General features: G+C 39.9%; 1 protein-coding gene and 1 long non-coding RNA gene across 2 annotated transcripts in view; both read left to right on the forward strand.

Annotated features, from left to right (window-relative positions):
• The window catches only part of LOC309497385 (piggyBac transposable element-derived protein 3-like), a 168,989-nt gene that overhangs the window by 76,538 nt on the left and 69,183 nt on the right, over positions 1-23,268 (forward strand). The window lies entirely within an intron of this gene.
• LOC309497478 lies at positions 15,715-21,410 on the forward strand. The gene is made up of 5 exons (XR_014205551.1): positions 15,715-15,739; positions 15,978-16,005; positions 16,157-16,402; positions 17,587-17,748; positions 20,787-21,410. It is a non-coding gene; the product is annotated as an uncharacterized lncRNA (long non-coding RNA).

Here is a 23,268-nt window from a genome sequence, read left to right on the forward strand (position 1 = left end):
ACAATCAATACAAAAACGAAATTCACTTTAAAGAAAGGCTTTGTGCTTTCTGTTTGAGGTCTCTGTGAAATTTTTAAAGTCGCTTTCAGAGCAGTCATGTCCGTAATGGAGAACTGTCACGCCCGTAACATTGTTTTTTTTGTTTTTTTTCACATAAATGCGAACACGAAAAATAAAATTAAAATAATATTTTATGTTCTGTGGAGGCCAATCTTTATTCATCTGGTGGGTATATATCTTTTGGTTTGCACAGTGTAATTTATAGAAGAATTACTAAAACATATTTTGCCACCTAAAAGTTAAAGATTTTTTTGTGTCACGTCACGTCACGTGTATTTCCCTCATATTAAATATAAAATTTAATGTGTAGACTGATATTTTTCTAATGTCTTGACTCCAAAATATTGGTATTAAATGCATTTTCTGAGAATTTATATTTCAAGTTTTGACTGCAAATGTTACGTCTATAACACTGGAATCGCCCAATTTTAACGAATTTATCCTCAACTAGTTTTTGTGGTGTAGGTCTACGTATTTTATTATGTTAACTTAAATAATACTAATAGTAATTTAAAGATTTACATTTACATTTACATTTATTCATTTAGCTGACGCTTTTATTCAAAGCGACTTACAATTGCTTTATATGTCAGAGGTCGCACGCCTCTGGAGCAACTAGGGGTTAAGTGTCTTGCTCAGGGACACATTGGTGTCTCACAGTGGATTCGAACCCGGGTCTCTCACACCAAAGGCATGTGTCTTATCCATTGCGCCACCACCACCCCCTACATCTTACACATCGTGGAAACAAAATAAGAATGGAACTAAAATATGGTAGTATCGCGCTATCAGCGCACATTCTATCAGCAGCAGTTCTGGCGCCTCAGTCGCAATACTGTAAAACTCGACGTTCACATCACATGTTAATGCAGTGGTAGAGTTACGCTCACAGGACACTGTGCACTTATTCGCAATCACAAAAGTTCATTATTTGCTCGTGCTTTAAAGCTTTGCCGGGTAAACATTTCATTGGCATTCTGTTCTGACATGATGCATTTTTTCTAAGCGCGAACTGAAGTGCGCGCGCACTGTCAAACAGCGCCAAACTGGATTTTTGTTGGGTCAGACCCATCTGATATCGAAGGGGGGCTGATAACGCGAGATCAACATGAAGCTAAATGGAAAAAAAATATCACCAAACAAGCCACTTTGAAATTTTGCTGTTTTCATGTATATAAAAGTTGGGTGACCCTCCCCCTAGACTAAAAAAAGTTGAATGACCCTCCCCTCAACAAAGAATAAAAAGACATGACCCTCCCCTATTTTCCTCCGGTGGCCCCTTCCATAAATACCGAACGGTCCCTAATGGACCAGCAAGAAAGAGGGAATCCTCCCCTGTCTGGGCTCAACAGAAGCATCAGTATCCTCATTTATACCAGCTGGCACTGGCATTTTTATGTTCCCCTGCATCCTCTGTTCCTTGTGAAAGGATCTTTTCCAAGGCTGGAGAGATTTTGACCAAGAAGAGGAATCGTCTAAACCCCAACACACTTGAAATAATTCTGTTTCTCAATAAAAATCTATTGTAATCCTTCCTTCCAGACTATTCTGTTGCAGTTTACTTTATTACACTCCCTCCAACATAAGCACTGCACTCAACACAGTGTCACTGTTGTTGTTGTTCATACTGACACTATCCAAACAATTTATGAATAATTAATTAACTGTGTGTGTGACTCAGCACAAGTAAATTCAGACAGAGAAAGATACATATTTTATAATATACACAGTAATGGACAAATGTCTGCTCATGTCTTTTTATTATTGCAAATGAAAGGTTACAGACATCAACAGTGAGTACAAAATAAATAAATACATATTTTTAGTTTTCAGATCACCATTTACAAGGTTTAAAATCTGGAAAACAAACAATACAATGGGAGAACAGTGACAAATTCGAAACTCTGAAAAAATGATTGCACAACACCGTAAAAAAGAGTGTTGCACTTCTGAAGAAGGAAAACTCAAAAACAAAATTATGTTTGCAGAGATTTAATTTTTTTTACTCTAGCTACCCACCCAGCAAAAACTCGTTGAAAAGACGACATTGCCAGACGTCTAAACAACGTTAAAATTTGGTTGAAAAGGTGAAAAGCCGTCTTTTTCAGGTCGTTGAAAGGACGGCAAAAAAAAAAGCCGTCCCAATCGCGTCTAAATTAACGTTAGGTTGTAAAGTGAGTTGAAAAGACGTCTTTTTCAGGCCTAATTTCAACCGTGAATTCATGATTATGCTTAATATTCATAATAAGAAAATTCACAAAAGAGTAGCAAACCATTTGACACATCAAATACAGCTTTCACATAAAAAACACTTTCCTGATCACATCTTAAGCCTGCATTTGATCAAGCATACCCTAAAAAACTGGTATATTGTGCAATATTACTACAATAAAAATAACTTTTCATAAATATACATGTAAATATATAAAGTGTGTAATTGAGTCTTCAGTGTCACATGATCCTTCAGAATTCATTATAATATGATGAATTGATTCTCAAGAAACATTTATGATTATTATCAGTTGTACGGCTTCATATTTTTGTGGAAACTATGATACAGTTTTCAGTATTCTTTGAATAGAACTTTCAAAAGAGCAGCATTTATTTGAATTTTTATTTTTTCTAAACAATTTAAAAGCTTTTACTGTGACTTTCTATCTTTTCTGTATACATTTTTTTTCAAAACAATAAATCTTTAAAATATTTAAAATGTTTATAACCACATTAGAAAACATTAAAGGGATAGTTCACACAAAAATGTAAATTCTGTCATTAATTACATACTCTCATGTCGCTCCAAACCCATAAGACTTTTGTGGAGAACACAAATGAAGATATTTTTAACAGATGCCTTGTGTGCGCAAACAATTACGTCTTTATTTACAAATGATGTATCTCAGACGCATGAGATGGACGGCTCTCTCGCCAACACAACCCTGATGAATCGTGGTGCTCCGTGAACACGTGTCAGAGATGTATATTTTGTGAATAAAGATGCAATGGGGGTTTTTTGCACACACAAACCATTCACTTCGCTTCATAAAGTTAAGGTTAAACCACTGGAGTCATATTGATTATTGTTATAATGTCTTTGCTACCTTGAAAGTTGTAGTTGCATAAACTGTGAAATGGAGGGACAGAAGCCAGTATTAGTTTTCCTCCACTGCTCACAAAAGTTCAGCTAGTTAAATCCAGTTGTATGATTTTGGATCAGCGTACCGTTTTAGATCAGAACATGAACAGAAGTAAATTTCGCTCGCTCGAGTGACCGATATGCATCGTAAAACCTCTGTGTGCTTCAGACGTGCCTCACCCACTGCCTGGAGGAAACCCTGGAGAGAGCCTGAGGCCTCATCCACTGCCTGGAGGAAACCCCGGAGAGAGCCTGAGGCCTCATCCACTGCCTGGAGGAAACCCTGGAGAGAGCCTGAGGCCTCATCCACTGCCTGGAGGAAACCCCGGAGAGAGCCTGAGGCCTCATCCACCGCCTGGAGGAAACCCCGGAGAGAGCCCGAGGCCTCATCCACCGCCTGGAGGAAACCCCGGAGAGAGCCTGAGGCCTCATCCACCGCCTGGAGGAAAATTTCGCTCGCTCGAGCGACCGATATGCATCGTAAAACCTATGTGTGCTTCAGACGTGCCTGGAGGAAACCCCGGAGAGAGCCTGAGGCCTCATCCACTGCCTGGAGGAAACCCCGGAGAGAGCCTGAGGCCTCATCCACTGCCTGGAGGAAACCCTGGAGAGAGCCTGAGGCCTCATCCACTGCCTGGAGGAAACCCCGGAGAGAGCCTGAGGCCTCATCCACCGCCTGGAGGAAAATTTTGCTCGCTCGAGCGACCGATATGCATCGTAAAACCTATGTGTGCTTCAGACGTGCCTGAAGGAAACCCCGGAGAGAGCCTGAGGCCTCATCCACCGCCTGGAGGAAACCCTGGAGAGAGCCTGAGGCCTCATCCACCGCCTGGAGGAAACCCCGGAGAGAGCCTGAGGCCTCACCCACTGTATGGAAGAAACCCCGGAGTGACACTGAAGCCTCACCCACTGTATGGAAGAAACCCCGGAGTGACACTGAAGCCTCACCCACCGCCTGGAAGAAAACCCGGAGAGAGAATGATACCTTACCCACTGCCTGGAATAAAACCCGGACAGAGACTAATTCCTCACCCACCGCCTAAGAGGGTAAGAAGAATATCAATGTGTGTTTTACATTACAATTGTTTAATGCATATCTAGCCATGGACTATCCCTTACTTGTTTATCGTCAACAGGAGCTCGCTCGCCAGGACAGCATCACTTCCTCCGTCTCCAGCCGACCGTAGTATGTCCTGCTTCCTCCAATCCGCAGCCCTTCCCGTGCCAGAGGTGAGCTAGTCCAGTAATCTCAATCTACATTTGAATTCAAACCATACAGGGCTCACATTAAGCCTTTCCATTCACTTGTCTGAAAAAAGATTTTTTTGTGTGTTGTAAATGTAATTTATTCTGAAGCAATATTATCATCAGTGTTCAATCAGCTTTGATACTTTGTTATTGATAATTAAGATGAACAGATGAATGTTCTTATGTGTCCAGCTGAGACAGAGATGGAAAAACTATAATGTTTCGTATAATGGACCGGGATCGGCAGGCCTACAGCATCCAGTCACAGGAAGGAATTCGCAAACAGCGATCATTGCCATAAAACACTTTCAGGAGTTTTTGGTTTATTAAGTCTATTGGGTTAACTGACTTTGACAAAACTTATCATACATAAAGTAAATATTATATTTATTGTAAAAAAAACAAAAAACCCTGCATTCTTTATCTTTTAGATTAGGGTCGTGTTTGTCCGCAGCCAGGAGATTTCTAGGCTGCGTGTGGAACACGAGGGGTTTCTTCATGAGCTTGAGTGCCGATCGCGTAGAAAGAACAGACACTGTATTTAGCACAAACTCTGCTACAATAATATATCAGCAGCATGTATGTAAAAGTTTGTAGTTTTGAGATAATGACATTTATGCGTGGTTTGTGAAAATACAAAACAAAAAATTGTCACTGAAATAAGGCCATGAAACCCATACTGATTATTTCTTCACAAGACTTTTGAAAATTGTATCACGTAGCCTAGAATATTTGTTCCAAAACTATTTGAAAATCATCCTGACTGCTCATTCAGATAAGACAATATATTGATTTAAAATTTCTAAGACGTGTTTTGTGTGAGAAAGCCATATGCGAAGAGGCGTGATCATCTCATGATATGTAAGCCTTCAACACCTGAGAAAGACAAAGACACTCCCCTAACTGCCCTATTAGGAGCGATCAGGTCCTGTCATTCAGAGCAACCTTGCACAAAGAATGAGGAGATTTAAAAAATAATGGCTTTTAGATTGTTTGGATTTATTTACAACACAACATAATCCAAAAATACACAACAAATGACAAAAGAGCACATTGAAAACAATGATCCAAAGACAGAGACCTTTGTGCCATTCCTAAAAACATTGTACATACCTTTCATTTCCAAGGTGTTTGATTTTCACTTTAACATGTTCATGTACAGAGACTCAGAGCAGGACTCAGTGGAGCATCTGGTCCCTGAAAGAAAAGAAAAAAAGTGAACATACTGGTATCAAGAGAAACTAGGCCTGCACGATTTTGGGAATAAATTTTAGATTTTTCTGGTTAAAATTGCTTTTTAAAATTCACAGAATACACACACGCACACAAATGTTTCCAACAATATATAATATAATGAACACCAGGTTTGTTGTGCCTTGTAGGCATAGGCTATGTGCAGTGCTGCATAAAATAATAATAACAATAACCTATAGCAGCCTATAAATCTTTCATAAATCTAAGAATTTCAGTAACAACTATGCTAGAGAAAAATATATTGATTATCATATGTTACTTCAAATGTTTCCATTCGTTATGATGATATGAAATGAGATAATAGTAAAAATATAAAGCCTATTGTTTGGTGCATTTTGCTTTTCAAACGCGATCATGCTCCAAAATATGATACATTCAAACGCGATCGCGCTCCAAAATATGATACATTCAAACGCGATCGCGCTCCAATATATGAAACATTATGGTTACCATATTTTACATATCTACGTTTGAGCAGATATCCACAAACAGTATTTAACAGTAAACACGGGTCTAAATATTATAATATTCACCATATATCTAGCAACAGTTCAACTGCAATGTGAAGTTTATGCAACAATACCATAAACTAATAAGTAAGAATTTCTTACCTTACATCTTTCTTGTCTTCAAATCGCGTTCTTCTTCTTCTGATATAAATCCAATGTAAGCTCAGACGTGTCTTCCAAACTCGACGAAAAGCAGAGACTTGTGAAGTGTTTTGGTGTTTTGTATTTGAGGTAACGAGGGCGTTCGCGTTGCATGTGGACGATTTGCATGTGAATCACTTTTGCGCGAGTGGGCGTGGTCGAATTAAAAGTAATTAGCAAGCGTTTGAGATACTGGACATCCTGTTGGTTTTATACAAATTACTTAAACAGAGAATATTTGTTTTCAGTTTGAATCCGATCATTTAAAAGTACACACTTAAATGTTTATAAAGGTATATGGCTCATAAATGTGTGAGAAGTATTCGCTGAGTTTTGTTTCAGTTTATAGACGTGCTCAAGAAAAAAAAGTTCACCGCGACGGAGAGGCAGAACGCACACCCTGTTTATTTTCTTTATTTTACAAAAGCACAATGTTTTGATTTGATTGTAAGTGGACACATACACTTGTGTGTAGAAATATCACAGATTCTTTTTTTATATTTCTTTTTTCTGTATGACCATAAATGACGGAGTAATTTAAGTTTATTGTGCTACAATGTGAAGAAAATCCAGCAAAACGCTGGGGCGCGTTTGCCAACCTCAGAGGGTTAATGCCCGACAAGCTCGCTGGGCACTTTTTTTGGTCGTTTCGAGTTCACCATTTCTTATAGACCCGGTTCTAAGAACGTTAAACCAGACGCCCTCTCGCATCAATTTGGCTCCTCAGAAAGCGCTTCGACCAAGGAGGAGATTTTACCTCAGGATCGCGTGGTTGGGGCTACTGTCTGGGGAGTCGAGCGAGTAGTTAAACGGGCTCTTACTCGTGTCACGATACCGCGGCGCTGTCCCGAGCAGTTATTATTTGTCCCTGAGTCCGTGCGTTCGGCCGTCCTCCGCTGGGGTCACTCCTCCAAACTGGTTGTTCATCCTGGTGTCAGGGGTACACTTGCCACCATATGCCAAAGATTTTAGTGGCCCACTAGAGAGTGCGATATCCGTCGTTTTGTTGCGTCCTGTCCTGTCTGCGCTCAGACTAAGTCTAATAACTCTCCACCCGCTGGTTTTCTCAGACCCCTTCCTATCCCGTCCCGTCCGTGGTCCCATGTCGCTTTAGATTTCGTTACTGGTCTTCCTCCCTCGATGGGGAACACAGTAATCCTAACGGTCATCGATCGTTTTTCTAAAGCAGTGCACTTTATTCCTCTTCCTAAGCTCCCCTCCGCCAAGGAGACGGCGCAGGCGGTGGTCAATCATGTGTTTAAGCTCCATGGGCTCCCCTCTGATGTTGTGTCAGACAGGGGACCCCAGTTTGTCTCTCAGTTCTGGAGGGAATTCTGCTGACAGATTGGGGCCTCTACCAGTCTGTCGTCAGGGTTTCACCCACAAACTAACGGGCAGGCCGAACGGGCTAACCAAATTCTTGGTCGAATGGTCTGGCATTCCAGAATCCTTCGCCCACGGTAATTGCTCACACCAGGACGGAGTACGCCCATAATTCTCTACCCTCGTCCGCCACAGGGTTATCCCCGTTTCATTGTTGCCTCGGTTACCAACCACCTCTGTTCCCGTCTCAGGATGCCGAGTCCTCCGTTCCCTCGGTGCAAGCATTCATTCAACGGTGCAAACACACTTGGAGAAGGGTTAGAACTGCCCTCCGTCACTCGTCGGGCCGCTGATCGACATCGTGTCAAGGCCCCTAGATATGTTTGCGGCCAGAAAGTGTGGCTTTCCACCCTAAACTTACCCCTTCAGTCCTGTTCCCATGAATTAGCACCTCGTTTCATCTGACCTTTTTCAATTGTTAAGGTCCTTAGCCCGGTAGCCGTCAAACTCAAATTGTCCCACAATCTGCGGCGAGTCCACCCCGTGTTCCATGTGTCTTGTATAAAACCTGTTATTCGGATGCCCTCCCGCCCCCTTCTGCTCTGAAGGCGTCAACTTTGTGGAATTTCAACGGTGGGCCATTTTACATCAGAGATGGTAACCGTTAAACTCAGTGCTTATGCTGACGATGTCACTGTAATAATAAGATCAAATGAAGATGTTTGCAATCTGGAAGCAGCTCTTGAGATGTATCAAAAAGCCTCCTCAGCTCGAGTCAACTGGAAAAAGAGTACATTTTTGTTATTAGGCGAATGGGAGGAAGAAGGTTGGCCTATTCCAAAGTTTCCTCAGCACTGCCCCTGGAATTTAGATGGATTTAAAGTGCTGGGGGTCTTGCTTGGAACAGAGCACTACATGCAGAAAAATTGGGAAGGCTTTTATGAAAAGGTGGCTGGTCGTTTACAGAAATGGAGATGGATTTTTCCACAAATGTCTTGTAGAAGGAGGGTTCTTGTTGTTAACAATCTAGCAGCATCTATGCTGTGGCATCGTTTGACTGTTATTGACCCCCCGAAAGAACTACTACAGAAATTACAGAAGGATTTTGTTGATTTCTTTTGGGATGGTTTCCACTGGCTTCCTTCTGGAATCTTATATTTGTCAGTAAATGAAGGAGGACAAGGGCTGATTGAATTGTCAGCTAAAGTCAGAGCCATGAGACTAAAATCTGCCCAGAGAATACTTTTTTCTACAGAATGTATCCCTTGGGTGTCATTTGGACTGGCTTTACTAAGATCCCTTTGTGGTAGTGAGCTTGATAAGCAACTGTTTTTGATGTCACCTTTTATTGAAAATGTCACATTTGGTGCTAATTTCTATGCATCGGTTTTAAAATCTTGGAAAGTGTTTAGGTTGAATCGGTGTGAAAATGATCATTATGGCTTGAATGAACCACTGTTTTTTTTTTTTGTTTTTTTTTTTAGGAAATGTTTGCATGTCTAATAGTATAGTTAAGTCATGAATGAAGAAAGGTTTTACTAAAGTGGGACACTTGATTAATTTAGACTCAAAAGAGTGGAGATCAGCAGAAGATATTGCCAGTCAGGTTGATTTGAAGTCTTTGAGGGTGGTAGAGCGGTTGATTTCAGGTTTGAAAGCTGCTCTTCCTTCTCCTTTCTTTCAGTTTGTAGATTATTCTCTAGAGGGTGGGCCTACACATCTCACTTTTCCTAATTTAGGTGTGTGCCCTGAAGTTTGCCCTGATACCAGTCAGGTTGGGAAGTTGCTCAATTTTGAAAGATTAAATATGACTAGTAATTAGTGCTGTCAAACGATTTCAGACCAGTGTAACGATTTCGGGCCGTATTCAGACCAGATGGTGGACATGCGCCTAGACACGACCACAACGCATGATGTTGTCAGCCGGATCCGGGCCGTATTCAGACCAGATGGTGGACATGCACCTAGACACGACCACAACGCATCCCTGAAGTGTCAGCAGAGATTGTGTCAACTAGACTTTCCCCTGTGAAGGCCTCATCGACACGACAGACATCGGCACTGATCCTCAACAAACCCGTCTCCATACCGGCGTGATGACTCTTAAACCAGATGGAACTGGATAATATTCTGATTGTTCCAATCCGATCTGACGTCTGACCTATAATGCTGCCTGAATCATAATCATACACTGTTCGTTCATTGGCCAGAGGAGAACTGGCCCCCCGACTGAGTGTAACGTCACCAGCTGCCCTTGAGAGCCACCGGAGGGCACTCCACATCAGACTATTGTCATTCCCTCACAAAGTACATTTCCCATAACTCACTGCCCGGACTCTACATCCATTATCGCATTCACCTGTGTCTACGATGGTGTCTTCAGACAAGATGGTCGCCTCTGCCCCTGAACCGTCGGATCCGCTCTGGCCCCCTGAAGCGTTTGCGCCTGCTCCGCCCTGAACGCCTGCTCATTCTGCTTCGCCCTGGACTCATGCTCTGTTGCTTTAGCTCACCCCATATAAGCCTGGTTTTCTCATTCATTATCTGCGAAGTCTTGTATGTTGTTACACTGAATCTCTGAGCATTCTCCCTGGTTTCATTGTCTCTTGGTTCTTGAATTTTTGCCTGTTTCTTAGATTTCCTTTTTGCCTCTGACCCCTGCCTGCCTGTTTGATTGTTTGTTTGGACTGCCTTCCTGTGCTTGACCCTTTGCCTGTGTTTGATTACGATTCTGGATTACTCAAATAAACTGCATTTGGATCCTTAACCTTCTTGTCTCAGAGCAGTTTTTGACATTGAGCCTGGTTTCTCCCAAGTTTTTTTCTCTCCATCCTGCCACCTGAGGGAGTTTTGGATCCTTGCCACTGTCGCCTTTTTTCACCTTGGTTGCCATTGGCTTTTGGCTTGCTTCCCATACAAAAATGTAATATATGGCCATATATAATCCTAGGATCCAAGATGGCCGCACATGTGTAGCTGTGTTTGTTTGTCTAATGTTTGTCTAATGTTTGCTGAGCCCAACGTTTTTAGACGAAATATATTATAACTTGAATCTACCAAGAAGTGGAATTTTTTATATTTTTTATATTTTAATGCCTCAACTTCCTGGCTAATTGCTGCCCGTTGCCTGCACCATCTCAGCTGCTAAGTTTTGCTGGATTTGTCTGCTGCCTGCCTGCACTGATCTGGCTAATCAATTAACCCTCACTGCATGCTGCTCTTGCTGTTTGGCTTGCATCTCCTTGCTGTTGCTGCTGCCCATGTCTCCTCGCCGTATGGTCCTCTACAGGCTTCCTGCTTGGCCTTACTGCTGCTAAGTTTTGCTGGATTTGTCTGCTGCTGCTGCCTGCCTGCGCTGACCTGGCTAATCAATTAACCCTTACTATATGCTACTCTTGCTGTTTGGCTTGCATCTCCTTGCTGTTGCTGCTGCCCATGTCTCCTCGCCGCATGGTCCTCTACAGGCTTCCTGCTTGGCCTTACTGGTAATCTATGGTACGCTTATTGCTGCTTCACCTGGCTTCGACTGGTAAGACTTCGCTTTTGTCTGCACCTGTGCCTGTTTGTTGAGCCATCAAACTTTCCAGCCTTCTCTCTGCCTGTACACGCAGTCATCTGCCAAGCAAATTGCACTCCAATTTAAGCAGCAACTTTACAGTGCCGAAAATGACTCTTTTTTTGTTGAGTTTTGTCTTGCTCTGGGGACACGGGCATATGAATGTCTTTGCTGAAACCTCTTTAGTGAAGGCTTGGTTTCCCTCATTTGTTCCCAGTATGACTTGCTCCAGGCCAGAGCTACCTGTGCAAAAACTACAGCCCCTCTATAGTGTTCCTTCTGAATCCCTTCTCCGCTCTTTGTGCCTTGCTGTTCTGAAAAGCTTCACTGTTTAATCTGACAATGATCTCATGTTGTTTTTTAACTCATTACACACTAAAAATTCTGTGAGCCGTGGTGCAACTATGAAACAGAGATGTTTGATTATTATGTTGTTAATTATCTGTGGTGATGTGCATCCAAATCCTGGCCCAGTTGATATTGACTCTAAGATCTGCAATACTCCGGCTAATTTCAAAAACAGGTCTGGGTTGGGTATTATTCATTTGAATATGCGAAGTATGCTCCCTAAGATTGATTCTTTACGTATTTGGGCAAAATCCACCGATGCAGATATTATAATTCTTTCAGAAACATGGCTCTCTAAATTAGTCACAGACAAAGACATTGCTGTCAGTGGATACAATGTCTTTAGAACTGACCGGCCTCGTAAGGCTGGGGGCGTGGCTATATATGTAAAGAGCAAGTTCATTGCCAATGTAGTTTTGTCCATATCTGTGAGTAAACAACTTGAATTTCTGGCCCTAAATGTTGAGGTGTACAAAGGCATGACTGTCACTGTTGTTGGAAGCTACAGACCACCCTCTGCTGTAGCTGACACCCTTCAGATGCTGTCACAGCTTTTATCACAGCTGCAGTACAGTGAGATTGTCCTGGCAGGCGATATGAACTGGGACTGGTTCAAACCTGCTTCAGACGGATTGAAGGGTCTTTGCAGTGAATTAAATCTTACACAATTAATTGAGTCTCCTACTCGCCCAAATCCAAAACACCCAGAGAAATCTACTCTAATTGATTTGCTATTGACAAATGCTCCCCATAAATTTTCTGAAATTGGTGTGTTTGCTAATGACATCAGTGATCATTGTACGATTGCTGCAATTAGAAATGCCAAAATTCCAAAATCCAGGCCTCGATGCATTGAAAAACGTGATATGAAACATTTCTCCTTACAAGACTTTACACATGATTTATTTTATTTTAATTGGGACAGCATTAGGCTTATTGATGATGTTGAAAAAGCCTGGAAATACTTTCATGATGGATTTGTGCAACTTATTAACAAACATGCTCCTTTGGGTAAGTTTAGAGTCAAGGGACGAGACAACCCTTGGTTTTCGACGGAGCTAAGCAAACTTCTTCATGAGAGGGATGTGGCTTGGGCAAAGGCTAGGAAATCAGAGGTGGAGGCCGATAGGATTAATTTCAGACGACTACGAAACCAGTTCACAGCAGCTGTTCGACATGCCAAATCTGAATACTATCTAGCTGCTACTACAGACAATCTAAATAATCCTAGGACTTTTTGGAAGTCTATCAAGTCAATTTCTTTAACTAAATCTCGTAATGAACTGCCTCCCCATATCATCAGGGACAATATTACTATCTCGGAAAGATCGGCGATGCTAGAATGTTTTAATGAACACTTTGTTGCATCTGGTTTTTTGTTTGACCAATCTCCACCTCCAAAAACCTCCCCTTCTGATGGTAATGCTGCTGGAAGATTTTGTGTTGGCCAGCCTTTTTCTTTTACCTTTACCCCGTTTTCATTCAATGATGTACATAAAGCCCTAATGTCACTGGACATCAAAAAGCCTGCTGGCCCAGATTGCTTAGAGCCATATTTTTTAAAAATCGCTGCAGATTTAGTTGCTAAACCGCTCATGTATATTTTTAATTTGTCCTTGGCTCAGAATGTTATGCCATCAATCTGGAAATCTGCCCATGTCCTCCCCTTGTTAAAGGGAGGAGATCCTACCTTGCTAAACAACTATAGACCTATCTCCAACTTGTCTGTGCTGTCAAAGGTCTTAGAACGACTAGTAAGTGAACAACTGAAAGAATTCCTGAGTGTTAATAATATTCTCTCAGAGTTTCAGTCGGGTTTCCGAAAGGAACATAGTACCATCTCTGCTTCACTGAAGGTTGTGAATGACATCATTGAGGCACTGGACAGCAAAAAGATGTGTGCAGCTCTTTTCATCGATCTTTCCAAAGCTTTTGATACGGTGAACCATTGTATTTTAAAACAGAGACTACTCAACATTGGTCTTTCTGAGAAGGCAGTTGGTTGGTTTGAAAATTATCTCTCAGATAGGACTCAGTGCGTCGCCTTTGACGGTATCTCTTCAGGTTTCTTACAAGTTGTATCAGGGGTTCCACAGGGATCGGTGCTGGGCCCACTTTTATTTACCATTTATGTAAATGACCTTGGTTCAAATGTCCACAATGCTCTGTTTCATTTTTATGCTGACGACACAATCATTTACACCTGTGGAGAAACCCTTCACCAGACCTTTCAGTACCTGCAGGATGCCTTTGACACTGTACAATCTCGGCTATCTGATTTGAAGCTTGTGTTGAATGCAAGTAAAACCAAGACGGTTCTGTTCTCAAATAATAGGAACTCCACAGTTATCCCTCCAAACATTGTTACCTTGCAGGGAAATCTAATAGAGCGTGTGGCTGAGTACAAGTACTTAGGGCTTTTACTTGACGACCATTTGACTTTTAAGGCTCATATCCTAAATTTAGCCCGGAAACTTAGGTTAAAGCTAGGGTTCTATTTTAGGAATAGGGCCTGTTTTTCTCTTGCAACAAGAAAGAAATTGGTCGAGGCTACTTTCTTTTCTCTTATGGACTATGGTGATTTTTTATATATGCACGCCCCTAATAAATATTTGCACCAACTGGATTCAGCTTATCATGGTGCACTGAGATTTATTACAGGGTGCAAACCCTTTACACATTGTTGCACTCTGTATAATCTAGTCCAGTGGCCCTCCCTTGCTCAGCGCAGGCTAACCCGGTGGCGATTGTTTATATATAAATCCATCATTGGGACATTGCCCCCTTATTTATGTAGGCTTATGTCCTTTAAGGCCAGCACTCGCTCTCTGCGGTCTAATGATAATCTCCACCTGGTTGTGCCTAGGGCTCGCACAGAGTTAGGGAAGCAAGCATTTAGAATTTCTGCCCCATCAGCGTGGAACCTGTTACAGAATGATTTAAAACTTGCTAACTTGGTCTCCTTTGGTCAATTTAAGAGGCTAGTAAAGTACCGGGAAGCAGGCACAATGGGCACCTGTCCCTGCTTCCCAAATTAGGATAAGTCTATGGTGACAATGGGGGATGTCATGTTTTTTTTTTTTTTTTTTTTTACGTTGGTTGATTCATTGTACTGTTAACGTATTATGTTTTGTATGTTCATTGTATTTATTATATTTTGTATTCTATGTGTAACTTTTATGGCGGCCTTCTTGGCCAGGGCTCCTTCGTAAAAGAGACTTGTTCTCAAAGGATTTCCCTGGTTAAATAAGGGTTAAATAAAAATAAATATATGTACTTATATTTTAAATAGCATGACATATATCTATACATATATTTGACTGATCTGAGAACACAATATATGACTGCAACATATATACACATATATTTGACTTATCTGAGAACACAATATATGACTGCAACATATATCTATACATATATTTGACTTATCTGAGAACACAATATATGCCTGCAACATATATACACATTTATGTGTCCAAACATGTGAAGAAAATATTTGAGTTCATCCATATATGATACCATATATCTGCATATATTACAGTATAGTATTGGTTTCTCGCATATATGGACAACATTAATTATAAATATGTGACATACATATTTGTTTTCCACATATTTAATAAATGTATGTAAACATACACTGTAACCCTTTACTGTAAATTTACAACGAATTTCTTACAGAATTGTACTGTATTTCCATAATACAGTATTAAGCTGTATCTTTTACAGAACAGCTGTAAATATACAGCACATTTCTGTTTTCGTCCTGATAAATTCGTTATATAGGATCATACCATCATACTGACTGAAAAGGCATTGCATTGTGGGATTGATTTCTTTCGCGCTCAATTCAGTTCAAATGTGACGCGTCATGCGAGCAGACAGTAACGTTAGGCAGCTACAACAGGCAAACTTGTTTTGTCAGCGGGATTCAACTGAACAAATAATCATTCCTGATAAACAATGTCTGCGAATCTGTGAGCAATTTTAAAGCTTTTTTGAGGTTCGGTTCGGTTCGTGTTTCAAACATTAGTTGCCTGTGATGCAGCAGAAAATGGACGACGTTAAAGGTAGCAGCTACCTGAGGACGGATGGAAGAATTTGTCATTGAATAATCTGCGCGTGACGATAAGTGGGATTTAGAGAATTGTTCAACTGAGTGATACGGTAAGCCAATATATACGTTTTTTTTGGGTTTTTTTCGTTCGCATTTCTACATTGTTTTCACGTAACGTTATTTGGTTTGATTTTGCGAACGCGGTTTACTACCGTGGCCGCGCAAGCAATTCACTGACTCTGTTCACCTGTTTACCAAGTAACGTTAATTTCGACATTTCATATAATAGGCAACCTTTACCATGCTATTTGCATGACGTGCATTTGATATATATTTTTTTCGTTTTAGGCTTTGTAATCTGATGGCCATTGTTAATGTAAGTGCTTTTAAGTAGTGTTACAGTTATAGTCTGAGGTAAAAAAAAAAGCAGTCAAATTCTGTCAGTTCTGTGATCGTGCTTTTGAATCGTCGTCAGAATTTTGCTAGCACATGAAAATCCATGTTCCTAATGCTGTTTTCAAATGTAGTGGTCCTATTCCTGATTGCCATCCCATGGTCCTACAACTACTCCCTAATTCAAAGAAGTTAGACGGTGTTATCCTTCAAGCAGATAAGTAGAGATTATTAAGCAAATCTCATTAATTTGTAATATGTTTTATGTTTTGGTTCTGTTGATCAAGGTTGTGCTGTCCTTTTTAAAAATTGTTTCAGGAATTTGCATCGCTGATGTCCAGCAATCTACATTTGCCAGAAAGTCCACGACTTATTTCCTGGTATGTAAACATTAAAGGGGTAGATGAAACCTAAAATGAAAAGCCATCATTTACTCACCCCACTGCAAAATATGTTTTTCTTAATTAGTGTTTTTATTTTGTTTCCAGTCCAGATTCTACAATTCTTACATGAAGAAGCATTTAATAGACACGTAAAAATTGTCTTGTTTTCTGAAAGAATAAGTCAAAATTAAGTGAGTTTATGCTTAAAACAAACATAATTACCGTATTTTCCGCACTATAAGGCGCACCGGATTATAAGGCGCGCCTTCAATGAATGGCCTATTTTAGAACTGTTTTCATATATAGGGCGCACCGGATTATAAGGCGCATAGAATAGAAGATACTGCAGTCAAACGTTTGACTGGGTTTGCGTTATGCAGTGGTCACCAACCTTTTCAAGCCTAAGATCACATCCAAAGTCCAAATGTAAACCAAGATCTACCACTTGCAAAAAAATATGAAAAAACAAGTGGCTGAGCTGTAAAACCTTGTTTATACTCGACGTGTCCGCATGAGCGCGAAGGTAATAAAAAAACTAATATCCGTCTGCTCGGGCAGATTCGGCTCAAAGTCGTGCATCTTCGGATGCGGAGGCGCGCGCGCGGCAAAATTACGTCATTGTGACAGCGCGCGCGCCTCCGCATCCGAAGATGCACGACTTTGAGCCGAATCTGCCCGAGCAGACGGATATTAGTACATCTCATCACACCGACACCCAGTTTGCGCGTCTAAATCAGTTGTATGGTCTGGTGTTCAGTCTAAAACAAAACAGTTGCGTCAAGTATAAATGCCTCGTCTGTTTGGGGAGGTGCGCGCGCAGTCAGCGGAGGCTCGCGCTCCGGTGCCAGGCGAAAGTATAAACAAAAGGTTTAAGTCAGCGGTTGTTTTACAGACATTAATATAAGGCGCCAGATCTATATATAAGGCGCTCCGGATTATAAGGCGCACTGTCGTTTTTTGAAAAAATTAAAGGCTTTTAAGTGCGCCTTATAGTGCGGAAAATACGGTATATGCCAGTGCATTTTAGCATTCTAACCAATTTTAATTTTTAGTTGAAAAATGTAATTCATAGAACTATGAATAGACAACTACATCGAACCACAGTGGAACCCACAGTAGTTAATTTAATTATTAATATTATTTTTATTTTTTTTTTTATTTTTTTTTTTATTCCATTACAGGTCAATCTCTAAGCAACCAGTGCTGGATATTAAGTTTGGAAGGTCAAGGTGTGTGTGAAGGATCACAGCCTCTTCATCACTGGCCTGGCAGCGCTGTTTGCCTCCTCCTATGAGTTCAGCTTGCAGTACCAGGAGGAGGCAGCACCTTGAGTTTGTTCAGAGGTTAGTCATTGGCATATTTGCCATTCATATATATATTCTATATATATATATATTAGACTGAATTGTGTCACTAACCTTGACTTGACAGTATTTATTAAGCTGACTACTGGTATGAACAATATGGCCCTGGTTTCCATACTGGGCTTAGCTTAAGCCAGGTCTAGGCCTTAATAAAATTAGGGTATTTAAACAGCTTTTATAATAATGTATCATAAAAAAAAAAAAAAACATTACTGGTGTGCATCTTGATATAAAACAGTGGCAGTCATATATTTTAAGATATGCCAGTGCAAGGATTAGTGAAAATTCTGTCATTAATTACTCACCCTCATGTCGTTCCAAACCTGTAAGACCTTCGTTCATCTTCAGAACACAAATTAAGATATTTTTTGATGAAATCTGAGAGGTTTCTGAACCACCCATAGAGAGCAACGTCTTTGCAACTTTTAAGGCCCAGAAAGCTAGTAAAAACATTGTTTAAATAATCCATGTAACTAGTGCAACCTTAAAGGAGAACTCCGGTCAATTTTAACATTGAGCTCATTTTTTTTGTAAATTTGGAGTGCTGTCAATACAGAGAACAACGACAAAAATTGGTGTTGCCTACACCGTGTTATCCTCTTTTTAAAATTTGCACCCTGTTGACTTCAATGGGGCAATGTTTAAACCTGCTTTTAGCCTCTTAATATCCTTGATGTGTCATACAAGTGCCCAGCCATGTGAGTGATTCCTTCAGCGTGAACACGGGTGAATCTGACTGCAGTAGATGTGAAAGATATCTTGTTGAAACATCTACAAATGTCCATATATAGGTGAAAATGCCCCTTGAAATCAATTTAAGGTGGCAAATATTACCCCTTAATAAAAAATGTTAATTTCTGTCACTGCTGTAAACTGACCACTGCATAGAATATGAAAAATATGAATATCTTTGTCAGTCAGCTGTCAACAGGCCTAAACAAGCCATGGCACCAAGCACAGAAACACAATCAGTAAAATGTTATCTAATTATTATCAAGAAAACGTTGAAAATATCGATCGAGACATATTTTGTCAATATTGCACACCCCTAATGCATGGTATTAATTTTGATTTCTTCGGGTCTTAAAAAGCCTTAAATTTGACTTTAAAAAATGTGCAGAAACCCTGCTTCATAATATTTAGGTTGAACCACTGTAGCTATATATTTACCAATGTTTTTACCACTTTTCTGGGCTTTGACAGTTGCAATGATATTGTTATCAATGGAAGGACAAAACTATCGGATTTAATCAAAAATATCTTCATTTGTGTCCCGAAGATGAACAAAAGTCTTGAGGGTGAGTAATAATGACAGAATTTAAATTTTTGGGTGCAAACATGCATTTTAGTCTGGTAAATCATGTTGTCATATATGCAATAAACATTGCAAGGCTTGCAATTAAGTTAAATTATTTCTGTCACAAAGGTTTGGGCTGGATTCTGGCAGTGTGTGCTCTATATAAACGAATAGTCTAAAGACTGCCTTTCCACTGATACTCTGATGGACCTGATGAGGGGATGATATTGTTAATGAGCTGGGTGATGAGTAGACAAAAGTTGTAGAATAAAACTTTAAATCTGGCAACCCCACTCCAAAAATTTAGTTAGTTGACAGTGTGCATGTAAACAGACACATTGAGTTGATGAATTTTACCAGGGCAGAAAAAATATCAGTTATTGATCACAACATCCAACATTGCATTTTTTTTTTCATGTTGTTCAGTTTTAGACAGCTTTTGTGCTGTCTCTCTTTGTCAAAATATACACTCACCTAAAGGATTATTAGGAACACCATACTAATACTGTGTTTGACCCCCTTTCGCCTTCAGAACTGCCTTAATTTTACGTGGCATTGATTCAACAAGGTGCTGAAAGCATTCTTTAGAAATGTTGGCCCATATTGATAGGATAGCATCTTGTGGGATGCACATCCAGGGCACGAAGCTCCCGTTCCACCACATCCCAAAGATGCTCTATTGGGTTGAGATCTGGTGACTGTGAGGGCCATTTTAGTACAGTGAACTCATTGTCATGTTCAAGAAACCAATTTGAAATGATTCGAGCTTTGTGACATGGTGCATTATCCTGCTGGAAGTAGCCATCAGAGGATGGGTACATGGTGGTCATAAAGGGATGGACATGGTCAGAAACAATGCTCAGGTAGGCCGTGGCATTTAAACGATGCCCAATTGGCACTAAGGGGCCTAAAGTGTGCCAAGAAAACATCCCCCACACCATTACACCACCACCACCAGCCTGCACAGTGGTAACAAGGCATGATGGATCCATGTTCTCATTCTGTTTACGCCAAATTCTGACTCTACCATCTGAATGTCTCAACAGAAATCGAGACTCATCAGACCAGGCAACATTTTTCCAGTCTTCAACTGTCCAATTTTGGTGAGCTCGTGTAAATTGTAGCCTCTTTTTCCTATTTGTAGTGGAGATGAGTGGTACCCGGTGGGGTCTTCTGCTGTTGTAGCCCATCCGCCTCAAGGTTGTGCGTGTTGTGGCTTCACAAATGCTTTGCTGCAGACCTCGGTTGTAACGAGTGGTTATTTCAGTCAAAGTTGCTCTTCTATCAGCTTGAATCAGTCGGCCCATTCTCCTCTGACCTCTAGCATCAACAAGGCATTCTCGCCCACAGGACTGCCGCATACTGGATGTTTTTCCATTTTCACACCATTCTTTGTAAACCCTAGAAATGGTTGTGCGTGAAAATCCCAGTAACTGAGCAGATTGTGAAATACTCAGACCGGCCCGTCTGGCACCAACAACCATGCCACGCTCAAAATTGCTTAAATCACCTTTCTTTCCCATTCTGACATTCAGTTTGGAGTTCAGGAGATTGTCTTGACCAGGACCACACCCCTAAATGCATTGAAGCAACTGCCATGTGATTGGTTGATTAGATAATTGCATTAATGAGAAATTGAACCGGTGTTCCTAATAATCCTTTAGGTGAGTGTATACACTCAGTTAATAATATTTAATTGTTGTTTTTTTCTGCCTTTTAGACGCTTTCTTGACATCAATCCTGAACGTGGATCAAAAACAAAGAAAGGACAAGTAACTTCAAAGAAAACTGGCCAAGTTGTGCAAAACAAGAACACCACTGTAAGCCTACAGGTGTCCTCACTTCTGCAAAATTTTGCAGACTTTGAATGGGATTTCGTTTGCACTTTTATGGACTTCAAAAAAGAAACAGCATTTCACTGTCGTTATAAAGCTTGGAAGAGCCAGGACATTTTTTAATAGAACTCTGATTGTATTCGTCTGAAAGAAGAATGTCATATACACCTAGGATGACTTGAGGGTGAGTAAATCATGTGCTAATTAAAATTTTTTGGGTGAACTATTCCTTTAATTAAGTGCTAACTGTTACCTGTTTGTTGTTAAGTGTTAAAATTGCATTTTATGTTTAAAAAGTAATTCAGCCAACATGTTCACAGATGGCATTTTAACTAAATAAATGTTTTAAAACCCAGAAAATGTTGTTTTCTTTTTCCTAGTGTGACTACTCTTATGAAACCTTAAAGTATAATATTTTAATTATGTAATAATAAAAGCAGTATTCCCTGTAAAAATACAATTTATTGCTGTCGACAAGTTTAATAATGTAAAATGTGGTATAATTGGTAATTACAGTGGAGTGTTTACTGTAGTAGTGTTGTAAAAATACAGTATGTGGATGGCAACCCAGCTGCCAGTATTTTACTGTAAATTTACAGTGGAAAGTTTTACAGTGTACATGCATGTGATACTGATGCATTTTTAAAGCTGTGGCATATGGTTATGGTACTTTGTGGATGTATTTGTCAAAAATGACAAAGAAAACACTGCATTATTGTATTAAAATACTATATTTGGTATTCACACAATAGACAAAATCTCCAACTATAGGCATTTAATTTCAAGGCATTCAGATATAAGATTTGTATCCCTAATATATGTGAAAGTATGTACTATAGAAATAAGTACATATATGCATGTATACATATATGCGTCATATATGCATGTATACATATATGCGTCATATATGCATGTATACATATATGCGTCTTACATATATTTCACATTTATGTGCATATACGGGAAAATATATGGCACTTACATGAAAACGGCCATTTTTGCTATATTTTGAAATATATGTTTCATATATGTCTATGTGTTTTACATATATGAATTTTGCATATATTCTCATATATGCAGCAGACATACATGGGCACTAACATTATATATGTAATTTACATATATTGACATATATTACATTTCTGTATGGGTTAGTTGGGGACATTCAATTTAATATTTAATTTAATATTCAACATTAATATTGATCTGCCGGCATTGACACCATAATATGAGAACTGAACTGAGCTGGACAATGACATCACGGTTTTCTCCAGAGCGGCTATATATATATATATATATATATATATATAAATTAATAACTTTTTTACAACAAAATGAAACACCACTGAACTTATTTAAGCTAGACTGTGATGTTATTTTCTTCTGGAAACAAACTTGTTGCATTTTCCTGTCATCTCTGTAAAGCTGCTTTGAAACAATCTGTACTGTAAAAAGTGCTTTATAAATAAATGTGACTTGACTAGTGTACAATGTTTTATAATAATAATTTATTGTATTTAGTGTCCATTTCATTCATTTAACATATTTAATATTGGGGATATCCAAGTTTTTCACATATTACTTTTTTTAAGTAAGGCAATAGTTACATTCCCTGGTAATTAGTTACTTTTGTAATGCTGTTACTCAATTACTAACTCGGTTACTTTTTGTGACAAGTAACTATAACTAATTACTTTTTTTAAAGTAACCTACCCAACACTGCAAATGAGGTGCCAGAACAAAAAAAAACACAAGAAAATGTCATGCTTGTTTTATCCAGGTGTGGCTACACTGCAGCAAAATGAAAAAATCCCAACTATTTAAATTGTATACAACCATGTATGTTTAGCTGCATGTATATAGAACATTAATTGTGGTTATCTCTATAAAGAGGATGGGGCTGGAAAGGATTTTTTGGATTTTTAAATGAATGCATGAATGACCTGGATTTTTTTGAAGGGGCAAGTGACCGGACACTTAGACTGATTAAAACTTCAATAACAAAAAATAACTAGGGAATCGTACTCGGTTACTAACGTAACCTCGGTTCTCTCTAGAGAGGAAACGAGTACTGCATAAGTCTTACGCTAGGGGAAAATCTCTTTTCCGCGAGATACTGAAGCCAAAAATTATCCTTAATTTTGAAATAATGTAAAACGCGTTGCGGCAGCATGCAGACACAGGCGAGACGGCTTGTGCGCCTATTGGCTGCCCTGCGGCAACTGCAGCAGCCTATCGATAAGGCCTTTTCGTGACGTCAGCTCCAATGGGGGCGCTTCGCGCCCAATACGTCACGTCCCGCCAGAATGGGCGTGGTCTAGGGCTATAAATATAGCTTCGAGAGGCTAGCTCACTGGTTTTTCATCG

Source organism: Leuciscus leuciscus (assembly GCF_965113295.1).
Source record: "Leuciscus leuciscus genome assembly, chromosome: 4".
NCBI classification, from domain to species: domain Eukaryota; kingdom Metazoa; phylum Chordata; class Actinopteri; order Cypriniformes; family Leuciscidae; genus Leuciscus; species Leuciscus leuciscus.